Consider the following 20,174-nt stretch of genomic DNA (forward strand, 5'->3'; position numbering starts at 1 on the left):
TTTGTGCCCAGGTATCTGTTTCCTGGACTAAACCGAGAGCCAGCACACGGTGGGTATATAAAAGCCATAAGGCCTCCTTTTTCTTTTGTTGCTCTCCTCTCTCATTAATTTATTCGTTCATTCTTTTAGCCAACGAATGTATTTAAACACCTCCTACATGCCAACCAACCGAATGCTCTATCGCATTTAATCTTTACAGCTCCACCACCACTCGCAGTTCAGAGAGAAAGAAAGAAGAAGTTAGGGCACTTGCCCAAGTTCAGTGAGGAATAAAAGAAAAGGACCACATGAAGATTGAAAATTAGGTGCCTTGGGCATCAAGTCAATGCTTTTTCTCCCCCACCATGCTATTGCCCAGGCCTAGGTTGCTACATAAAAAGCAATGAAAATGGAAATACCCTAATGCTTGAAAAAGAGTGTGTGTCTGAAAAAGAGTGCCCTTTCCGGGGATTTCCGGGGATGAGCCAGATGGCCCTCCGCGGTACCGTAGAGGGTCAGGCACATATTGTCCCTGATGTACTTTGCAAACCTTTAAGTAACTAATTCACAGGTCAGTTCTGGAGAGTGGAAGTCGCTAGAGGGAGAGAGGAAGAATCTAACGGGGAGCAGGCGGCAGTGCGGGCTGGGAACCAGAACGCAATTTGGGGGAAAAGACTGTGAAGCAAAATAAGTGCCCTTAAGGCCGATCTCTACAGCTGGGAAAAGGGAACTCAAGACTTACAGGAACAAGGTACCAATTAACATTTGGCAGGAAGGCAAAAAAAGAAAAAAAAAGGCCTCCGGAAAATGCCAAGGATTTCACCAGGATAAACTTGTACAGGAATGTTGCGTTGAAGAACACCAGATGGCATTTTCTGAGGTACTTGGTATTACAAACACAGATTTCTGATACAGGCATTTCCTCGGAGGCAGAGGACAAGTCTCCACAGATTTTTCTTCGAGGACGGATGAGTGGGACCTCAGGAAGCCACACACGCACGACCACTCTTTGTGGAGACGGCGAGGAGGGGGCCACACGAGGAAGCCGATTCCCTTCCTCTGCTTGGATTTGTTTTCTTTAGTCTCTTGGAGGCTTACTGGTAATAGCCAAGCTAACGAAAAATAAACCTTTGGGCGCTCTTTTAGGAAACACACTTTTCATGTCTCTTTCTGGAAGCCATCCCTTTGTGAGAAGGAAACCCTTCTGCTAACGTTTTGCCCATCAGAGGAGAGAAGCTATTCTCCTGGCTAACGTACGGCGTACATGGAAAGCTTTGGAAGCTCTTGGAGTAACTGGGAAGAGCACATTAGAGAAATCTATTTTCATTTTTGTTAATAAATAGGCAACGTTTTTCAAGATGCTGAAAGCAGGGTGTTTGCTTCTCTGCTTTATGCACAAAGCGCTCCTGTGTTTGTGCCCTCGCCCTCTCTCTTCCTTTGCTGCCTGCCTCCCCACCCCACCTGCGCACCCTGCCCAAGCCAGGAACCTCTTCTTATATCTTCTTGATTCCCTTCTAGCTTCCACCTCTCTGTATTCTTCCATGGCTCCAGATGCTTCCAATAAAAGCCCATTGCCCATCTGACAAGTCGTTTTCTCCTCTCTTTCATATTCGTTCTTATGAGTCACACCCCCCTGGAAGTCCATCTTCCTTTTGGAGCATCTTTCTTTCTAAAACCACTTCAGATCCTGAAAAAATGAAGAGAATCACAGCAACACCATGTCTCCCTGACTTCTTTGTCATCACGTAAACAATCTCAGAGAACTTCCTCTCAGAGGTCTGCCACCTGTTTCCTTTTACGATGCCTTCTCAGGGACTGTTAGACGTAACGAGAAAGGGATGCTCTGGGATCTCGTTTGTGCATCTCCTAACATGCATACCCCTGACTCGATTCTGAAGTGTCGCTCAGAATATGATTGTAGCAGCATTAATAGAAAAAATGGAGAATGTAGTTGATGAGCAAAAGCACATTTAATATAAAATGCACTGGGAAGTCTAAAGGAGCCCATAGCATTTCAGAACACACAGGCAGGGAGAAAGATCTAGAATATACAACTGTCCTCCAGTGAGGGAAGACAGACCCCACTGTTGAGTAGACTGTCCTTCACACAGGCAGGACATTTAGAAATAAGACAGATCTGTGTCTGAATCCCAGCTGCACCACTTCCTGACAAGTGAACCTCTGTAAAACGTGAATAATAACCTGAATCAAGGTCTTGCCAAGAAGGTTAAGTGAGATAATGCATTTGAGTTGCTCAACATCATGCCCGCTACAAGGCGAATGTTCGAATGAGACCTGTGATAAGTAGATGCCAAAAGGGCCATCTAGAGGGTGCATAGACGTTTGGGGAAGCAGAAGCCAGTGCACGGTTAGAAACAGATGGGGGCATTTCCCTTCTTTCTGGGAAGGCACCTCCCAAGCCCGGAGAATCCGTGGGAGCCACAAGGTGTAGGCGGGGCTCAGATTCAGCACCTTAGTCAGGGACCAGTGGGTGGGGGCCAGGACTCAGGAGGGAGAAGCCCATGCCCAGGAACAGGGAGTCCAGGTGGTGGCTGGGTGAACCTTACCGAAGCCTCAGTGATGAGCCCGCCTCACACTCCTTGGGTGCCCCCTCCTCAGACTAGGACCCATGTCAAGGTGGGTGGGCCAATGGGGCTCCGGACTCATCTGAACAGCACCCTTCCTTGGAATTCCAACAGAACTCTTATTTATTTTCCTCAAGTGGTAAATACATAACCATAAAATTCTGGTGAATCATTGAGAGAGGGCAATTTGGATTTTCTCCAAGACAGCTATGTTTGAAAAGACTCTTTCCTCAGAGGAAAGTTCTTAGGTTTCAATATGCCATTCCCCCTGGCAAGCTCCAGAACCTTCTCTCCTTTATCTTGCTTGCCTGAGCTTCCCTCCTGCAGGTCCTCTGCGGCCTCTGTCTGCTGGCGTTGCCCCTCCCCCAGCCCACCCAGGCCCAGCTGTTTTAGGCTGCTTCCTTACCTTCTCTTCAGATTTGGTTCATTAACATTCTTTCTGATTCAAAAATGTGACGATGACAAACTAATATAATTTAAGCATCCCGCCAAGTATGTTTTTATTAATATGACCAGGAACGATCATCTTTTTAAATACATATATCTAGTATACAGAGTTCTTAAGAACTTAGCTTTGGTGACAAATAAATGAACACCAAGTCTTGTTTATTCTTCTTTTTATGTTGATCTGTGCCTAGTCGGATTGAAAGGACGTTTCATGGAAGTCTTACATTCTGGAATATACACTGATGTGTGGTGCGTCAAAACATTACTGTGGCCTGCCTTACAGGAGATTCCTCCTGTCCTATAGGCGTTGTATCAGACTGGAACATCAGACGACGTGCATTAGAGTTCAGATGACTGCTTTTGGCCACCCGTGCTGGCTTCCCCTCCTCGGGTGTTCTGAGTCCCACAAGCGGGTCTTGGATCTGTTGGTGCTGGTGGTAGTTCTACAATCTCCAGAAAGTCCTTCCCAGCAGGCCCTCCCTACACATACTGGCCAGCCTGTAAATACTGTGAACAAATCGACAAAACCGCAACTGTGTATCCACAATGACTTATGTTTTGTTTTGCCTGGGCTTACTGGCAATATTAGGGGGAATTCTCAAGTTGACTTTGTAAATCAGGGGAAACCCTAAAAAATCCATGATGCAGGCAGGGGCTAGGTTAGGACGGAGGAGTCAGGGATTATGCCAGGCGAAGAGGTTTACGTGTTTCTCCACCACTGTGGGTATTAAGAGAGAGTTGTCTGGACACTGTGCAGCTTTCCTCTACAGCCACAGAGTAGAAAGTCTGTTTTCAGGAAGTGGCTAGTGGAATTTCCCATCGGCAGGCAGATAATCTGATATGTGGGCTGCAAGTAGCCCCCAGGGTATGACAGAGAGTGTCCAAAGTCAGGCTCTTCTTCAGAAGGACATGCCGTGGTAAGGGTTCCCTGTCCTGCACAAGGCTGGAGGATGCCCAGCCTTCCTTCGAAAATAAAAAGTTGAATCCTAAAACCACACAGCCCTTTAGTGCTGGAATAAAGGGAGAAAGAAATGACCCAAACATGGAAGAGAAGAGATCTGCAATCATGCAAAGAAGAGATTGCTCCTCCTGGCCTATCTTTAGCACCATTTCTTTTGCATGTCTCTCCTTTCCATGCTCGGGAGTGACAGTGAACAAACTGTGGGCCTCTGGGGCACTCCATTTGTCCAGGGAGAAGTGAAACAGCTCTAAGTTTTTCTTCAGCCTCATGTACTTGGAGAATTTGCTGCTGGTACTCTGGGACCCCCAGAGTCCTTGGCGCAGCTGCTGGGCGACCCAGGGCTTGTGCCTGGCGAACCCCACCAGGAACCAACCCTCCCTCCCATGCAAAGAAAGGCCTGCCAGTGTGGACCGGAGGGGTTTTTAAAAATACTGAAATGCTGAAGTAGGCAATACTAAATGAGTGTGAGGTGCTTAGTTTTATTTTCTTCAAGGAGTGAAGAAAAATAAAATAGAAAATAAAAAATTCTTTTGTGTTCCTCCAAATGGAATTGTAACTAAAACTGTTTGGAGGCACCCAGTTTTCATGCACTGCCCTTTTTCTCAGTCTGTACTGTTTATACAAGTCAAGGGGGACAAAATTCATTCACAGAACAAGCTTTGCAAAGTGAAAAGATGTGTCGGGATTCCACTACCAGATGAAACTCCCACAGGCACCTAAATCTGCATATCTGAAACTTACATGGTGATGGAATGCAGAGATCTCTGAATGTGAATCTGCAATTCCTAAGTGTATCTGGTCCTCCAAAAAAATCTCCCTCCAGGTTAATCATCTCAGTGAATCCTTGGCACTGAAGTTTCACTTGATCCTTTCCTTCCCGTGGAAATGAGCCCATCCAAGGAGATATTTTTTTATTTGAGAGCAGAAGCCTAAAATACGACTTTCTTGGGCAACACAGTGTGCAGATAAGAAGCCACCCAGAACGCTGACCCTTGCTCTCTTAGGGTCTAAGACTCGTCTCTCAGCATTTCCTAGGCAGGCTCCTAGCTGTTTCTTCTGACTCCAGTGAGGTCAGATTAGCATATATTTAATTGAAACCTCTCACTTTCCCCACAGAGTAGCTCAGTGTAATTTTCTATTTCATGTTGAGTTTCTCTCATCTCTTCTTTCTTCTTTCTATTGTTCCCTATCCCTCAGCCTGTAATCTTGTTACTCCACCTTCCCAAGTCTCCCCTTGAACCACCCTCCGTACTCCATGCTGTCACTATATCTCTCTAAGCATAACTCAGTAACTGGTGATGCTCCCCTCGTTTTCCCCAAGAGACGGCTGAACCAAAGTATACCACAGGCTTTGCTTTACACGAACCAGGAATTCCAAGCCTACCTACTTCAAAAATGTTAATATTTTATCGAGCTGTAGAATGTGAAGGAAAAAGATCATTCTCTCTGAGACAACAATTAGTTCCCACGCATTGAGGAGATTAAATATATTTACTTTTACAATCTCCAGCTATCTGACCACATGGCACACTAGTATTTCGTAAGATAATATGAGAAGCCCCTGTATTCTCAGTGTTCATCAATGGATACACCACATAGAAGCCCTCAGCTTCTTTCAAGTTACAGCAAAGTAAACGAAGCATATCTGACTCTCATCTGCTACTCTATTAATCTGGTCAGTCAAGGGCATCCTTGTGCTAGTGTATATAGTGCGTGAGGGCTTTATAGTTCCTTCCCTCTCTTTAGCGCTGCATTTTACCTCCTATGAACATAACACTTTGCTCCAGTTTTGATCCCTGATTTTAAACTTTTGATTCTCTGGATCGATGGAGAAATAATCGGGCAAACCTTGGCCAGTCTTACAAGAATCCAGAGGTGCTGCTTTGAATAAAACAGTTCATAATGGTTGACAAGAGGCTTTCTACTCTAACTTTCATGTCAACATAGGAAACGGGTGGTTGGGGGTGGGGGAAGTGGATCAGCAGCAAAATCAGGTTTCGGTTCCAGCATTCCCCCAGGCCCCATCCAGAACACCATCTCAAGCAAGAGCATTTGTCAGCACATCCTTCGTGAGCATCGTAATGAAGATTCCACCGTTCATGTCTGGTATCAAAGGTTCATTTTAATGGAAATAATTTATGTGGCATCTTCTCTGTGAAGAATCAGGAAGGCCCATTTGGCATCTAGACTTTGAACGGTGTGGTCTGAGCACAGTTGCATGTTGCAGAGTCGAAAACTCGCCGCAGCCCTCCCCTGAAATGGGTGCCGCAGATGCCCCACAGAACCCAGCGAAACGAAGGGCTCGGCAAGTCAGGAAAGAAAGTGAAGAGGTATGGTTTCCCTCCTGACGTGTCTCTAACAACTGCGTCTAACCTGAAAATGTGGCTCCAATCCTCTCAGAACGATTATTTTCTTTAACAGCAAAGTTCTAAAAACTTGGTTTCTTTTGATTTCTCCCCGCCTGGCTGGAAAATGACACATTTGGGGCCAAGGCATTAAAGCGTGGTCTCTCGGGGGAGGGGGAGGGCTCTTGCTTTCCAGCCCTCAAACAGTCGCAGGTGCAAAAAATATGCACCCGAAAAGGGAGGTCTGGTGGAGGCCCCTTTTAAACCGAGGCCTTTTAAGTTCAATAAATCTCTTTGCTCTTCCCTCTGCGAGCCGTGTGCTTCCCTCCCACGCTCACATGCACATCCCGGGTCCTCAATGTGGGCTCCAGAAGGGAACTTCATGTTTGTTGTGAAGTTTTCCGTAATTACATAATCGGTGAAGTCTGTGAGTTCGTGTTGAGGTGGCTGAAACATGCAAGCCTGAGGATTTCAGTAACGTAATTAGACGGCTTCCTGTAAGAGCTGGTGGTTTTTCCCTGGGCCACACTCGGACTGGCTGCCCTCCGAGGCCTTCCGCTTGCCCAGTGAATCACAGCTTGACAGGCATTTCTGCCGGCCGTGCGCCCCAAGGTGTTTCAGGGCGACTATCTGCATTGCGGATGAACCCTGTGTACACGCTGTGTCGATCTGATTAAGAAGGCAGGAGCCACGAAACCAGAGGGCTGCGGGTTCTTGGATGCCTTTGTGTCTGTGTGGGACACAGCCCGTGCTTAGAGCGTCTGGGCTGCCATATCTCGACTCACCCTGTGGTGTCTAGAAGCCTTGACTCCTCGCCTTGGGGTTTGAGGGGCAGGAAGAAAGAGAACAAAGCAAAGACCCCAGCTGAGTGTGAGGTGTGTAATAGAGTTTAGCACCTGATACGCATCATTCCTTGTGAATTTTTTCCAAGTCACCTGAATATTAACAATTACATATTAAAAACCAGACATAACCAGAACTAGCCATTCGTTTAATCTCTGAGTTGTTTTTTCTCAATCTGCAGTGTTACTCCCTTAAAATCCACTTTCCATGGTTTCCATGGAAACCGTCAACTGTCCATCTGTAGTCTGAAGCCGAGAAAGCAGCTATGGAATAAGAGAAGGTGAATGGAAGGGAAATCTCTCTTTTTACTTTGTTTTGTAATCAAGAGCCTCAGATTCTATACTTGAGGCCAGAGTTTAACATTTGATTTAAGAAGAACACAAATGGGAAAACAGGTTCATCTCAAGTGAAGAGAGTATACATGTAATTTGTAAGGTGTATCTGATGAAAAATTCCCTGCTCTTCACTCGTGCTGCCTGCTTACGCTAAAAAAACTCATTCCCAAGCTTGCAGGGAAAAGAAGAGCTTGAAACAGGATCAGTCTATCATTGCCTCTGTTCTCTCTAGTCATGATTCCACTGCAAAATTCTACTGTTTAATACCCAGCTCAAAATCACATCCTTTAAAAAGTGTTTTCCAATGTCCCGCCCTCCTTTACTCCTCATTTTTCACCTCCCACCTCTGACTTGGTGGATAAAATTATGCTCCCTCCTTGTATTCCTGGTGCCAGGTAGAGTGCTTAGTACATAGTAGATGCTTAGTAAAACTCCTTGGATTCCACTGACATATCTAATTTGGCAGTAGGTATTATTAAAATACTTTGATGGTTCTGTTATTTCAGTTCTTTCTATGTGATTTTCTGAATTCCTATTGCATAATTTGACGTTGTTGTTCTCTGACCATTTCATAGGTATTAGTTTTGCTTCATTCTCTTTTATTCCAGTTAGTAATATATTGCAAGCTCCTAGGGACAGGGACAATTCATTTTATTTACTTGGCACCGTCCGCCCCATTCCCATAGCCCTTCAAACTTAAGACAGCTCTCATACTTCCTAATCATTTGTGGGTTTTGATTATATTTTGAGTTATTAACTTGTATTTTCTCTTGTATTTCCCCTGCCCCTCATTTTCTCTAATTCAAGAAGTCAGATGCCTCCAAACTTCGTTGCCCAGCAAAGGGCTGAGGCCACATGCGAAGCAGGAGTAGAGCATCTGCCACTGTGGCTCCGTTTTCCCAAGGCCTAGACCCTTAGGTGAGTGGAGAAAGTGCAGTGTGGCGAGTGGAGAACGGGATTCCCAGGTAGACGTGGGGAGCGCAGGCGATTGCCAGGCCCCCATTCCTTGGCCCCCGTTAAAAAGTAAAATGATGAGGTGGAGAACAGAGAGGGATTTCTGGGGATCCAGGAGTAGTGTAGACCGAGGTCCTGCCTGCGAGGCAGCAATTCCCAGGAGGGGGCAGACCCTCAAAGGGGAATGGATACAAAGATGCACCTAGGCTGCCTGACCAGGGACAACCCTACAAAACCCCCTATAATAAGGGTATCATGCTAAGTCCCCGGACAGTGTGAGATGTCTACTTGGGGGCTCTGGGGATAAGCAGCATGAGGGTGTTAGAAGGATTGAACGTTACAGGGTTTGGAGTCAGAAATAAAGTGCTGTAATCCATAGAGAATATGCTGTTCTTGCACAGCTCAATATGTGAGATGTTTATGTGCTACCTATGTTTAGTTGATTAACTTGTTAGTTATGTGAACTTGGCAAAACTATTACCTACCACATCCTAGAAGGAAACAAAGTTCATGTCCCATTATGTTAAAATGACAGTCCCTTTATCATTAACTAGTGTAATTTAGAGAAATTTATTTCACTTTTTTTTGAGTCTTAGGTGAATCTTATATTTAAAAAATAGGTAAAATAATATCCACCTTGTTAGGGTGATGTGAAGATAAATTGAGATGTTATCTATAAAGTGCTTAGCAGAGGAACTGCAGAGATAGCAATCCTGTATTAATAGTAAAGACTTTTTTAGGACTGAAGAGCCTTAATATTCATATAGGCCAATTAGTTATGATCTTACCCTATTCAGATTTTGAAACAAAAAAATCCTGTTCCTCCTGTATATATTTTTTTCAATAAGTATTTAGTATTTCCAAAGAAAATAGAGCAAAATTTTTAAAAGAAATAGACAAAAAACAGTTCCTCAGTTTAAAACATTCTCAACTAAGAAATATAGAATAGGAAAAAAATGTATGCATCAAAGGCTTTTTTAACAGTAAAACATAGTGTAGTAATATGAAAACACAAATAAGTTAAAAGATACTGCATATTATAATCGAGACTGAGCTAAGTTGTGTGTACGCATCGATCATGTACCCATGCCAGAAAAGCAGTCTTACTTTTTTCCAGGATAAATTTATAACCTATCTGTCAATGAAATCTAATGTTTTGCTGATAGATGCCATGTATAATGATGAGGAATATGCTAAAAGCAAGAGCAGTAAATGGCAATCTTCTGACTTACTGTATGTGTCACTGCGAAGAGTGATTATTTCTCACAAGTAGAGGTGAAGTCAGGGACTCTTACCATCTGTATTTAAGTGGTTTTGCCCTTTTCTTCCACATCCACCAACTTGATTAAATAATGATTTGGCTCTCAAGAGACCTGCGCTTGGTCACTCCAAGTTCATGCCTAGTCAAGTTTGTAAATGTCTCTGGTGTTCAGCTTTAGAGAAGCACGGAGGTAAGGAAAGTCTCCAGAGAGATAACTGAGCCCCAGACAGTGTTACCCAAGGTGTGCAGCAAGTCCTAAGAGAGAGAGAACAGGACCAGAGTCAGGGGGCCTGAGGGACAGCTACCCGTCTGCCTTGCATAGAATGTTTCACAGCCTCGGGCAAATCCCAACCTGTTGTGGAGGAGGGGTGCATTGTAGCAGCCACCCCTGAAGGAAATATGCTTTGAAACCATCTCAGAAAATCCAGGGCTTGAGGGAAGATCTTATTAGTTTCACAAGAAAATCAAGGGAGACAGGTCTCTGGTGGTGTTTGATCAGGTCTTCAATGAGAGCCAGGTATAAAGCGTTAGAGTCACATTTCTGCTTCAGCATGTCAATGAAGAAACACCAGGGGGTTAATTTTACACCACCTGTGATCTCAACTGGTGTGGCTAGTGGACTGGAAGTAGAAAGGTATCTTTTCACCATGAGGAGCAGAAAGTCTTAGCATGGGGTGACATTAAAGAACTTCAGAAAAGGTGTGCAATATTGGGATTTATAAGAAATATATATTTGATCTTCATGCATGGTTCCTGGCTCACAGCTCCCAAAACCCCAGGAATTTCCTGGGCAATAAGAGCAATGGGAGCATCTTTTATTATAATATTTGGTCTCTCATCCTCAGTTCCTGAAAACTCTTCAGTCTTAAGGGGAAATGGTGTCTTATCCATAACAAGCCTCTTCCACCAAAACTGGGTTTATGCAATGAAGTGACTTTGATGAAGCACCTGCGGATGGAGGCTGGTTGCCAGGAGCACCAACCATTTGATGAGAGGGCAGGAGCTCTCGCTCTCACCCCCCACCTCTGGGGAGGGGAGCCCCTAGAGGTTGAGTCATTTGCCAGTGGCCAATGATACAATCAGTCATGGCTGTGTAGGGCAGCCTCTGTAAAACCCACTGTGGAGGGGTTTCAGGGAGCTTCTGGGGTGGTGAACGCTTGGAGGTACTGGGAGAGTGGCACACGCCAACAGGGCACAGAACCTCCGTGCCCTTCCCAACCCTTGCCCTGTGCATTTCCTCCAACTGCCTGTTGCCAAATTACAGCCTTTTATAAGCGATTATAAGAGACCTGTAATCTAGTCAGTAAAATGTTTTTCTGAGTTTTGTGAGCTGCTCTAGCAAATTAACTGAACCCAAGGAGGAGGTCGTGGGGAACGTCTGATTTATAGCCAGTCATTCAGAAGTACAGGGCTTGTGACTGGCATCTGAAGGATGGGGCAGGGGAGAAGTCTTGTGGGACCAAGCCCTTAACTTGTGGGATCTGATGCTATCTCCAGGTAGATAGAGGCAGAATCCAGCTGAACTGTAAGACACCCAGCTGGTGTCAGAGAACTGGTTGGTGGTTTTGGGAAACCCCTAAACACACAGTGGAAGTGGTTGTCAGAGTCCCTGTAAGGTGATTGAATGCCTTGTTAAATTTCTGAGATTACAACATGTAGGGCCTATGGCCAGGATCCTCACCTGACCCTAATCGACTTGATGATGTCACTGGCCTGCTGCCAGGCTACTGCTCCCACGCCCATGGGCCATGAGCCACGATTGTCAGTGTTACTGTATAAAGAGCACCGCCCGAGCTCTGCCTGAAGGCAGAGACAGTTTCTGGACTTGCTGGAGATGCACGTGATTCCCGCGCTTGACCTGCCACCATGAGAACAAGGCTTGGTATAAACCGTTTTACTCCCAACATTCTGTTGTGGTTATTTGGCCTCCCGGAATCCAGAGTGAACTTCCCCAGGGGTCCTACCCCTCGGGCGAGACAAACAGTAAGCCCTCCACCCATCACGGCACTTGTACTGCATCCAGTTAAGCATCGGGTTCGTGATGTTGAACGTCACATAGTTGTCCAGAATGATAAGCTAAATTCCTCGGCTAAGTTATTCTCAGGAGAAGATGGGAAAGGGTATCTGTAGGACACCAGCACTTTATTTTCTGACACCTGCTCTGTGTCAGGTGCTAAGGTAGTTTCTAATTTTTAACATGTTTTCTCATTTCATCATTTTAAAAGTACCATGTGTTGGGTGTGTGCTGTGTTCCAAATGAAGAAATTGAGACTCAGAGAAGTTAAGTAAGCTGTCCAATGCCCCATATCTAGCAAATTGAAGAGGAGTTTATAGCCAGATCTCTCTGATTTCCATAATTGTGCTCATTCCTCCACAACCGCCACCCCTCAGAACAAGGGAAAAATATTATTTGGCAAAATAATTGTGTATTTTTGGGTCATTCCTCACTTTACCTACTTTTACCTGTATCTTGATTAATAAATTAAAAACGTTTTCCCTATACTAACATATTGTGGTTTGACAACATAATAAGTCAGTTGCTTTGTTCATTTCCTATGCCAGTCCCCATGGCGGACTTTCTACTTGCAGAAGGTGAATTCCTAAGTTAACCTTAGAATTGGCTTCTTAGGAAATACATGGTCACAAAGATTTGCAGCTTTTTGCCAGCTTCTTCTTATTCCTTTCAATTTGGTGACTAGACCCTAAAAATATTTTAAACTCTTTCCTAGGAAAAGAACTCTTGGAATTACAGCTTTCTTTTCATAATAGGCATTCTGACACACTGAGAAGAGGAAAGCATTTGCTTGGGTATTACAGAATATACAAAAGGAAATGTGCCATATTTACTAAGAACATTTCTAGCTGTTTGACTCATCCTGTCTGGGTACAAATTTGATTTTTTGCCCTATCTACAATTCCTTACCATAGCTCACTAAATTTAATCCCAGTTTAAATGTTTTCTATTGTGAAAGGTATCTATTTTTCATTATTTTAAAGTAACCAATTGTGGAGATATATATGCATATATAAATAGCTTATCTTTGTCTTCTACACAAATATTACTAATAGATTCTTGATCATATCAACTTCTTATTACAATGGTTTGTGTCCATATTTTGATGTGGCTTGCAAATAATGATAATTGTTTTGAGAAAAAGAAAAGCCGTCCCTGCCGTCCAGGAGATGGCCTGGTACTATTTTCCAGGACTTGGTGTTCTTCCATTAAATGGACACAGTTTCACAAAACATCAACACTGGACAAGGCTATGCTGTGATCATCACGGACTCAGACAAAAACAAGACCACTGTGTAATCACGTCTGAGCACAGACAAAACATGAAGGATGTCCAAGCCACAAGTTACCAAATATATCTCTATCTTGACTAATATGTATGACTTGTTGCATTTTTACCAATTACAGCTTTAACCTTGATCTAGTCTGCCGTACTTCCAGAAAAGATGTATTTATTGTGATACCCAATCACAGGGTTATCCCCACTTCATGAGAGCATCCTGACCGGCGATGAGCCCTGTTTCCTAAAGCCTTCCCCCAAATTCTTCTAACGCAAGCCGAATTATGAAAGAAGTTCTCTCTAATGCCTTATCACTGAGCCACCTCACAGTTTTCCAGTGGCTTCATTCCCCAGGCAGCCTTCTCTCTCCCTGCAACGACTAATTAACACAAATCAACAACATGTGTGTTCTGGGTAATTTTTGTCTGGAGGACATTGGCAACCTCTTCATATCAAGTTTTTTCCTTATGTTTTATATCTTATTGACCAGATTCTAAAATAACATAGAATAATAATAGTGACAGCAAACATTCCTATTCAAAAGGACTAACATGTTTTGCCATGAAATTAATACTTTGCTCTATTCTAAAGTGTTCCTTTCTCATATTAAGAATAGTTCTATGCTTTAGAAAAAAAAAGCTTGTTTTGAAATTTACACAAAATTAAAATTTTTTTTTGTCTATTCACTTTTAAGAAATATTGTAATAGAACATTTATTTTGATAGATTATCCTCCCATGAATTTCTGGGCTACATCCTTTTTGGTTCTGGTAAATCGTTCTTTTAGTGAATTCCAGCTATAATAAATTATATAATGTATTAATTTTATTCATTTAACAAATATCATTTAAATATCCACTAAGTACCAAGTTCTGTCTGAAGTCAGAGATACTGAAATTTAAAAAATCAGAGAAGGGGAGGTGACTGAGGCTATAAAAGGGTAGCATGAGAAATCCATGTAATTATTCTGTATCTTGACTGCCGTGGTGGTCTATATGTGATTAAAATCTGCATGTGGCTAAATGCCACAGAACAAAGTGCACACATACAGAGATGAGCACATGTAAAACTGGAAACTTTGAGCAGGTTGGCAGATTCTATTGATGCCAGTTCCCTGGCTGTGATGTGTCCTGTGGTACCCAAGTTGCTGCTATTGTTAGGAACTGCATGAAGTGTACACAGGATCACTACTATTTTTTTTTACAATGGCATGTGACTCTACCGTTATCTTAAAGTAAAAAGGGTTTAAAGGTTGCATAGCCCCTGACTCTATGTAGAATACAATCTAGTAATATAAATTGCTTATAGGGAAATAAGCAAACAGTTGTGTGGTGACTAGTGCAGCCACACAGACAGCATCGGGCGCCATAATTATGCTCATACAACAGTGGAAGCTAGTCTGTACTCATGGGTCAAGAAAGGCCTCCCTGAGGGTGTGACATTTAACATGAAGCCTAAGAAGGAGCTGGAACCTTCCATACAAAAGGGAAGAGAAAGATAGAATTGCCACCTTTCGAGGAAGTGAGTCTCAGCAGAGGAAAGTGGTTATGAGGGAGGTTGAAAGAAGATAATGCTGAAGAAATAGTTTGGAAACAGATCGTACTGGACCTTGGGATTATGGTAACTTTATTATAAAATTAACGGGAAGCCACTAACACTCTAAAAGGCCCTAAAAGGCAGTGATCATTTCAAATTTATATTCTAAACTATTATTCTGACTTTTAGGTGGAGAACAACTTGGTTGGAAAGGATACTCATCAATCAATACGAAGAAAAAAGGAAGCTGTTGTAGGAATCCAGGTTGGTGATGGGGCGCTCAGAATGGGGTGGGGGCCGTGAAAATGGGGATAAGTGAATGAATTGAAGTGCTGGACTGATTTGGTAATGACTGGAATGTGAGATGTTGTCGTCGGAGATTGTCCACGTGGGCAATAGAGTGGATGGAGAAGCCACATTCCCAGGTGGCACATATTAGAGGACGTGCAGATCTGAAGTGGGGTAGGTGACAATTTGGTTCACTTTTAAATCCAAGACAAGATACCAGAGAGACCTCCAAGTGGGAATTTCACATAGTCAAGCAACAGTTCCCACCTGGAACAAGACGTATGAGCGAGGGATGAAAGTTTTAATTCTTTGGTATACAAATGACATCTAAAGTCAAGAGGGCTTTGTGGTCATTACATGAGGATTATTCATAGCTAGGAAGAAGAAGGGAGAAGGGATGCAAATCTGAGCAAGAGCTCTAGCCAGGCGATAACCAATTTTCTCTACGAAACTATGCATAATGGAAAAGGAGATTTGAGGACGAAGATGAAGGTGTAAAATAGTTGTTGCAAGAAAAGGCAGTGAGTCGCCTAAAAAACAGAAATCAACCTCAGGTTGAAATATTTTTCTAAAGTTTAAAAAAATGGAAATTATCCAAATTTTATCCTGGATGAGAAAACTCAATATTGCAAAAATGTTAATCATCTTCGTATCTATCATTATCTTTGTGGTAATCATAACTATTATTAAAATTACAATTATATTTCACACGTACAGAGGGCTTACTATGTGTCTGGCATTGGGTTAAATGCTCCTGAGACCCAGTCAAAATCACAAGTTCAGGGGGGCTTGCAAAATGACTATAAAGCTTGTCTGAAAAATAAACATGCAAGAATAGCAAAGACAATTCTGGAAAGAATTGAGCAGTGTGGATTAACCAGCTGTAATTGTGGTTTGCAACAATAGAGAGAGCGCAATGGAAAGAGGTCAGAAATAATCACGTTTATGACAGTAACTTTGAAAAAGTTGGGCTTTCCAATCAGTGGGGGAAAGAAACAGGTTGACAACAAAAAGATTTGGGACATCTAGATAGTCATTTGGGCAATAATGAAGCTAGATCTCTACATATTCTTTATCCCCAAATTAGATGAATTGAAGATGCGAATGTCAAAAAATTAAACTATAAAATAACAAAGCTAAATATTTTTATAATAATGCATTAGAAAGACCCTTCAAAATATGGAATAATACTCATCACTGACTTGGCAAACATACACACAAACAATGCCAAAAGACAAATGTTAAACTGGGGAAAATATTCTCAATGTTTAGGATGAGAGGTTGAGCTCTAATCAATTAAAAACATGGACAGCTACAGTTTTAATAAGGGAGATATCTCAGAGTAAAAGAAATACACAGCTAATAAACATGTGGAAAAGATGCCCAAGTTTTGTCATAAATTTAAAAAAACAAAAATCCAAACAACCAAGTGGCATTACTTTTTACTTATCAGATTAGTGAATCTAATGAACATATTATTTTCAAGTACCTAGTCTGTGCTGCATGTTTTTAGTATTTTCTTGTGAGTTTATTTTCTGTAACAGACTGCTAATTTTTAATAATATAATCAGATGCCTCTAAAGAGCTAGATAATGCTGCAAATATCAGGGGTTTTCTTAACTCAAACTTCCAGCAATCTTATCTCTATGCTTAATTTGATGAACCCATTTTCACAGAATGCACCATCTTCCAAAGCAATATTTTTTTTTCAAATGCTCACTAAATCAGTTCCCTCTTGTTTAATTACAATTTTGTTGAATAGACAGTATTTCTGAGGGTGCTAAGTTAACTCGGGAATGAGGGGGGCAAACAAAACCACAGTCACAGCCCCCTGACTTTCCTCTTTCACCTGCCAGAGGAGAAGAACACAGCTGAGGAGGCTTCTATTTCTTCATTTCTTCATCTCTTCATTCTTGCCTTCAGCGAACATTTGCTGGGTATCTCCTCTCTGCCAGGCACAGAGCCGGGGGCTAGGGATGCTGTGACGGACGAGAGAGAGGGAAGCCCTCTGCGCCGATGTTACCATCTAAGGGGGCTGCAGGGAAGGAACCCTGGATGAAAATACTTTGTCTCAAGAACTTGGCATTTGTGTTAAGGAACTGAAATGCCCCCTCGCCTCCATTCTTGCTGTCCAGGGGCTGTGTAGTGCCGCGTGACGTGTTACTTCTGTGACTGTACTGGATACTCACGCGGAAGTGGTTGAGAAACCTTTTATAGAGTATGTTTCTAAATAACATGTGATGCCTAATTGCAGCGAGGTCATGGGATTCCTCCAAATTAATAAGACAAAACTTCTTGGCAACACAGGAGAGATTTTCCAGGTCTAAATGAATCATTAGGAATGAGTAAATCACAGACAAAACAGATCTTTTACAATTAAGAGGATAAAGATGTATGTTAAGAAGCATCGTAAATCTCAGAATAACCCCCAAATGTGTTCATTTGTCTTTGTCAACAAATGCTGGGAAGAACTAAAAGAAACAGTCAAACATGTAATTTCAAATAGTCTATGCTTTTAAAAACCCACAAAGTTAATATATACCTTCTTAGGAAAAAATGAACAAACTCATATACTAAAGAACTGAAATAGTTTCACAAGTTACCTTTGTATCTTTGAACTTGGATGAAAAAAGCTTACATATTTACTTTTACTAACCTTTAATTGGAACTTAATATTTCAAATATAGATGCAAGCAAGCAAACACTGGAAATATTACCTTTGTCATTAATGGAAATCACAGATGTTTTTGTATTTTATCACAATTGTGACAGCTACTCAAAGTAACATTTCTATTTCACAAACTTTTAAGTTCCTGTTGGTATTAGACCTACCTTTAGTTCTTATTTAATGCATTGATTATTAATCACAAATTTGTTTTTTTTTTTAATATCTGGATAACTGGATGCCTGCAACTGATTTGCCTATAGTATTTGGTCTCTTATTTATTTAAAATGTATTATTCTGAGAAGGTCCTCCAAGGGCTTCCCCAGAGTGTCACAAAGGTCCACGGCACAAAAGGTTAAGAACCCCTCGCACTGTTTGGTCCTTATAGCCTGTCTGCAGACGTCACCCCCAAATACAAAAAGGAACGTTTGCATCACTTGCAGAAGAAACACAACAGCACAACCGACTTTCACAATGAGTCTGGTTCCAAAGCCCATGCTCTTAACCAGAACCTACACCTCCCACGGAAATTTCCAGGTGACCAGCAGAGATCATAATAGTCAAGATACTGATGACTATCAATAATACTTGTGTGAATCTAAACACGTGTCCCTTGTGCAAGGACTATGCAACAACCCACTTAACAAGCGTTGCCCGTGGCAATCTTAACGTTAAGAGTACGAACAAGAAGACATAAACGAAATAAAGAGAGTGGGCGCTGGGCAATACCCATTGCTGAGAGGGCGTGCAGGCCTCAGAGACCCAGAGAAAGAACCGTCAGAGGCGAGAGGAGCCCAGGGTGGACGACCTGACACTAGGAGGGGTGACAGGGTGGCAGCTGTGAGACTTGCTTTGTGCTCAGTTGGTGACTTCGGCTGCCTTTTCTACTTCTGATTTTCTTTCTTTCTTCTATCTCCATTTAGTTTCTAATTCAGATTTCTGTTCTGTTTCATATACTTTTTAAGCTTGAAATAGACATGAATATGTCAGCTTATAGCAGATAAAATTCAGGCTCATCCATCTATTTAAGCTTTCATTGTTTTCTTTTCGGCTGAGCTATGCTTGACATAGAACATTCTGTTAGTTTCAGTTGTACAGTGTAATGATTCAACATTTGTCTGTATTGCTGAAATTTCTCCTGCTGATTATAGGTTTGTTGGGGTAGAAGAGATTATAAAGCATACTTCCCCAGCTATTTGAAGAGACAGGAAAGGTTGGCTAAGACTTGCTCAGCAGTAGAAACTTGGGCTTCCAGAAAAAGTCTCCTTCTAAGGTGATATGAAACTTCTGCTTCCAAGGCATCGTAAGTTTCCGCAATCATGCTAACATAAATAATTCACCCATTGTAAGACGTGGAGATCTGGGCTTTATTCTTACGCTGTTCTTTCGTTTTATATTCCACTATCAGTGTATAGTTGAAGCCATATAGTCATGAAGTCCTTTTGGTGGACTCAACAAGGAGAGACTGAAAGAGCAGCTTGTACCGAGCACTCACTATGTATCAAGCACAATGCGTACTTTTTTACGCGTATCTCATTAATCATCACAACAGCTCTATGAAATAGGTATTTTGACCCCCCTTCAATAAGCAAATGGAATTTAATAAAGCTGAATAATTTGTCAAAAAGAAAACACAGCCAGAAAGGGGCAGTTTGAGGATTTGAATGATGGTCAATGAGACTGTAGGAACCCCGTTTACTCACATATGCCGCCCCAGTTACCTAGTGTGTTAACTATGATGCAGGATATCAACTTCACACATGAAAACTGCCTCCCTCTGCCGCCAGATCACAAAGTAGTTTATATTCATTATCGCCGAATTTCACAAACCTACATGAGGTTAAAATCATTATCAATTTTAACTTTATTAATAATGCCATAATGCTTGCTAAAACTGCCAAGAATCTGTGGCCGTATAACAAATGCTATGTCAAAGGTTAAGCAAAAATTAGAAAGTGAATGATTTAACTAAAAAGAACATGCTGAATCTTAGATTTCTCTGGATAAGAATAAAGTGGTTCCGGTAGACTCAGAACTTGTCATTTGTCAAAGTCCAGAGGAGAGAAGGTGTTATCTTTTTCTGCCAAGGTCCAGGTTCACCAGACAGGGTGAATTGCAGAAAAAGTCAAGAGGTTATCTCCCCAAATGTTAAAAGAGCCTCAATAGTCAAGGAATGGCGCTTTGGATGAGATTCTTAAAGATCTTATCATCGGCCTAATGGTTTTAAAAGTGAAGTTGGTGTTTCTATTTAGCAGCCATGAATCAGACCGTAAGTGACTGCTCCAAATTGTAGTTGGCATGGGTATTAACCGTGTCATAGCTCTATGTCTATGTGTACTCATGAATCACCCCTTTTCAGAAAGAAATTTCCCACATTATATACTCCCTGCTCATTTTTAAAAGACAATTCAGCTGAGCTTCGAACAGTGCTTTGAGCTTATTCAGTAAAACTAATCCTATAAAGCCAAGCACAGATGAAAATGGATGACCTGTAATACTTCTCTTCATTGCTGATACATAGTATTTTCTGATCTAAATTCTCTCCCCAAAGATACTTTGCTTCTAAGAAAGCAGGTTCTACAATGATGCTTATTAATGTTTCATCCAATCAATCAATCAGTATAGCCTGCTGCTTCCTGGCTATGCCAGAGGGGCTTCACCTTTAAGGGCAGGGGGAATGCCC

At 42.2% G+C, this 20,174-nt stretch overlaps 1 long non-coding RNA gene across 3 annotated transcripts in view; it reads left to right on the forward strand.

The window, feature by feature from the left end:
- Positions 1 to 20,174, forward strand: part of LOC118971301 (uncharacterized) — a 374,798-nt gene that overhangs the window by 256,402 nt on the left and 98,222 nt on the right. For all 3 annotated transcript variants that reach the window (XR_005059677.2, XR_012124698.1, XR_005059676.2), the window contains one exon: positions 14,728 to 14,802. This is a non-coding gene — a long non-coding RNA (uncharacterized lncRNA). The remainder of the gene's footprint in view (positions 1 to 14,727; positions 14,803 to 20,174) is intronic.

This window comes from Manis javanica, chromosome 13 (assembly GCF_040802235.1).
Source record: "Manis javanica isolate MJ-LG chromosome 13, MJ_LKY, whole genome shotgun sequence".
Lineage (NCBI taxonomy): Eukaryota > Metazoa > Chordata > Mammalia > Pholidota > Manidae > Manis > Manis javanica.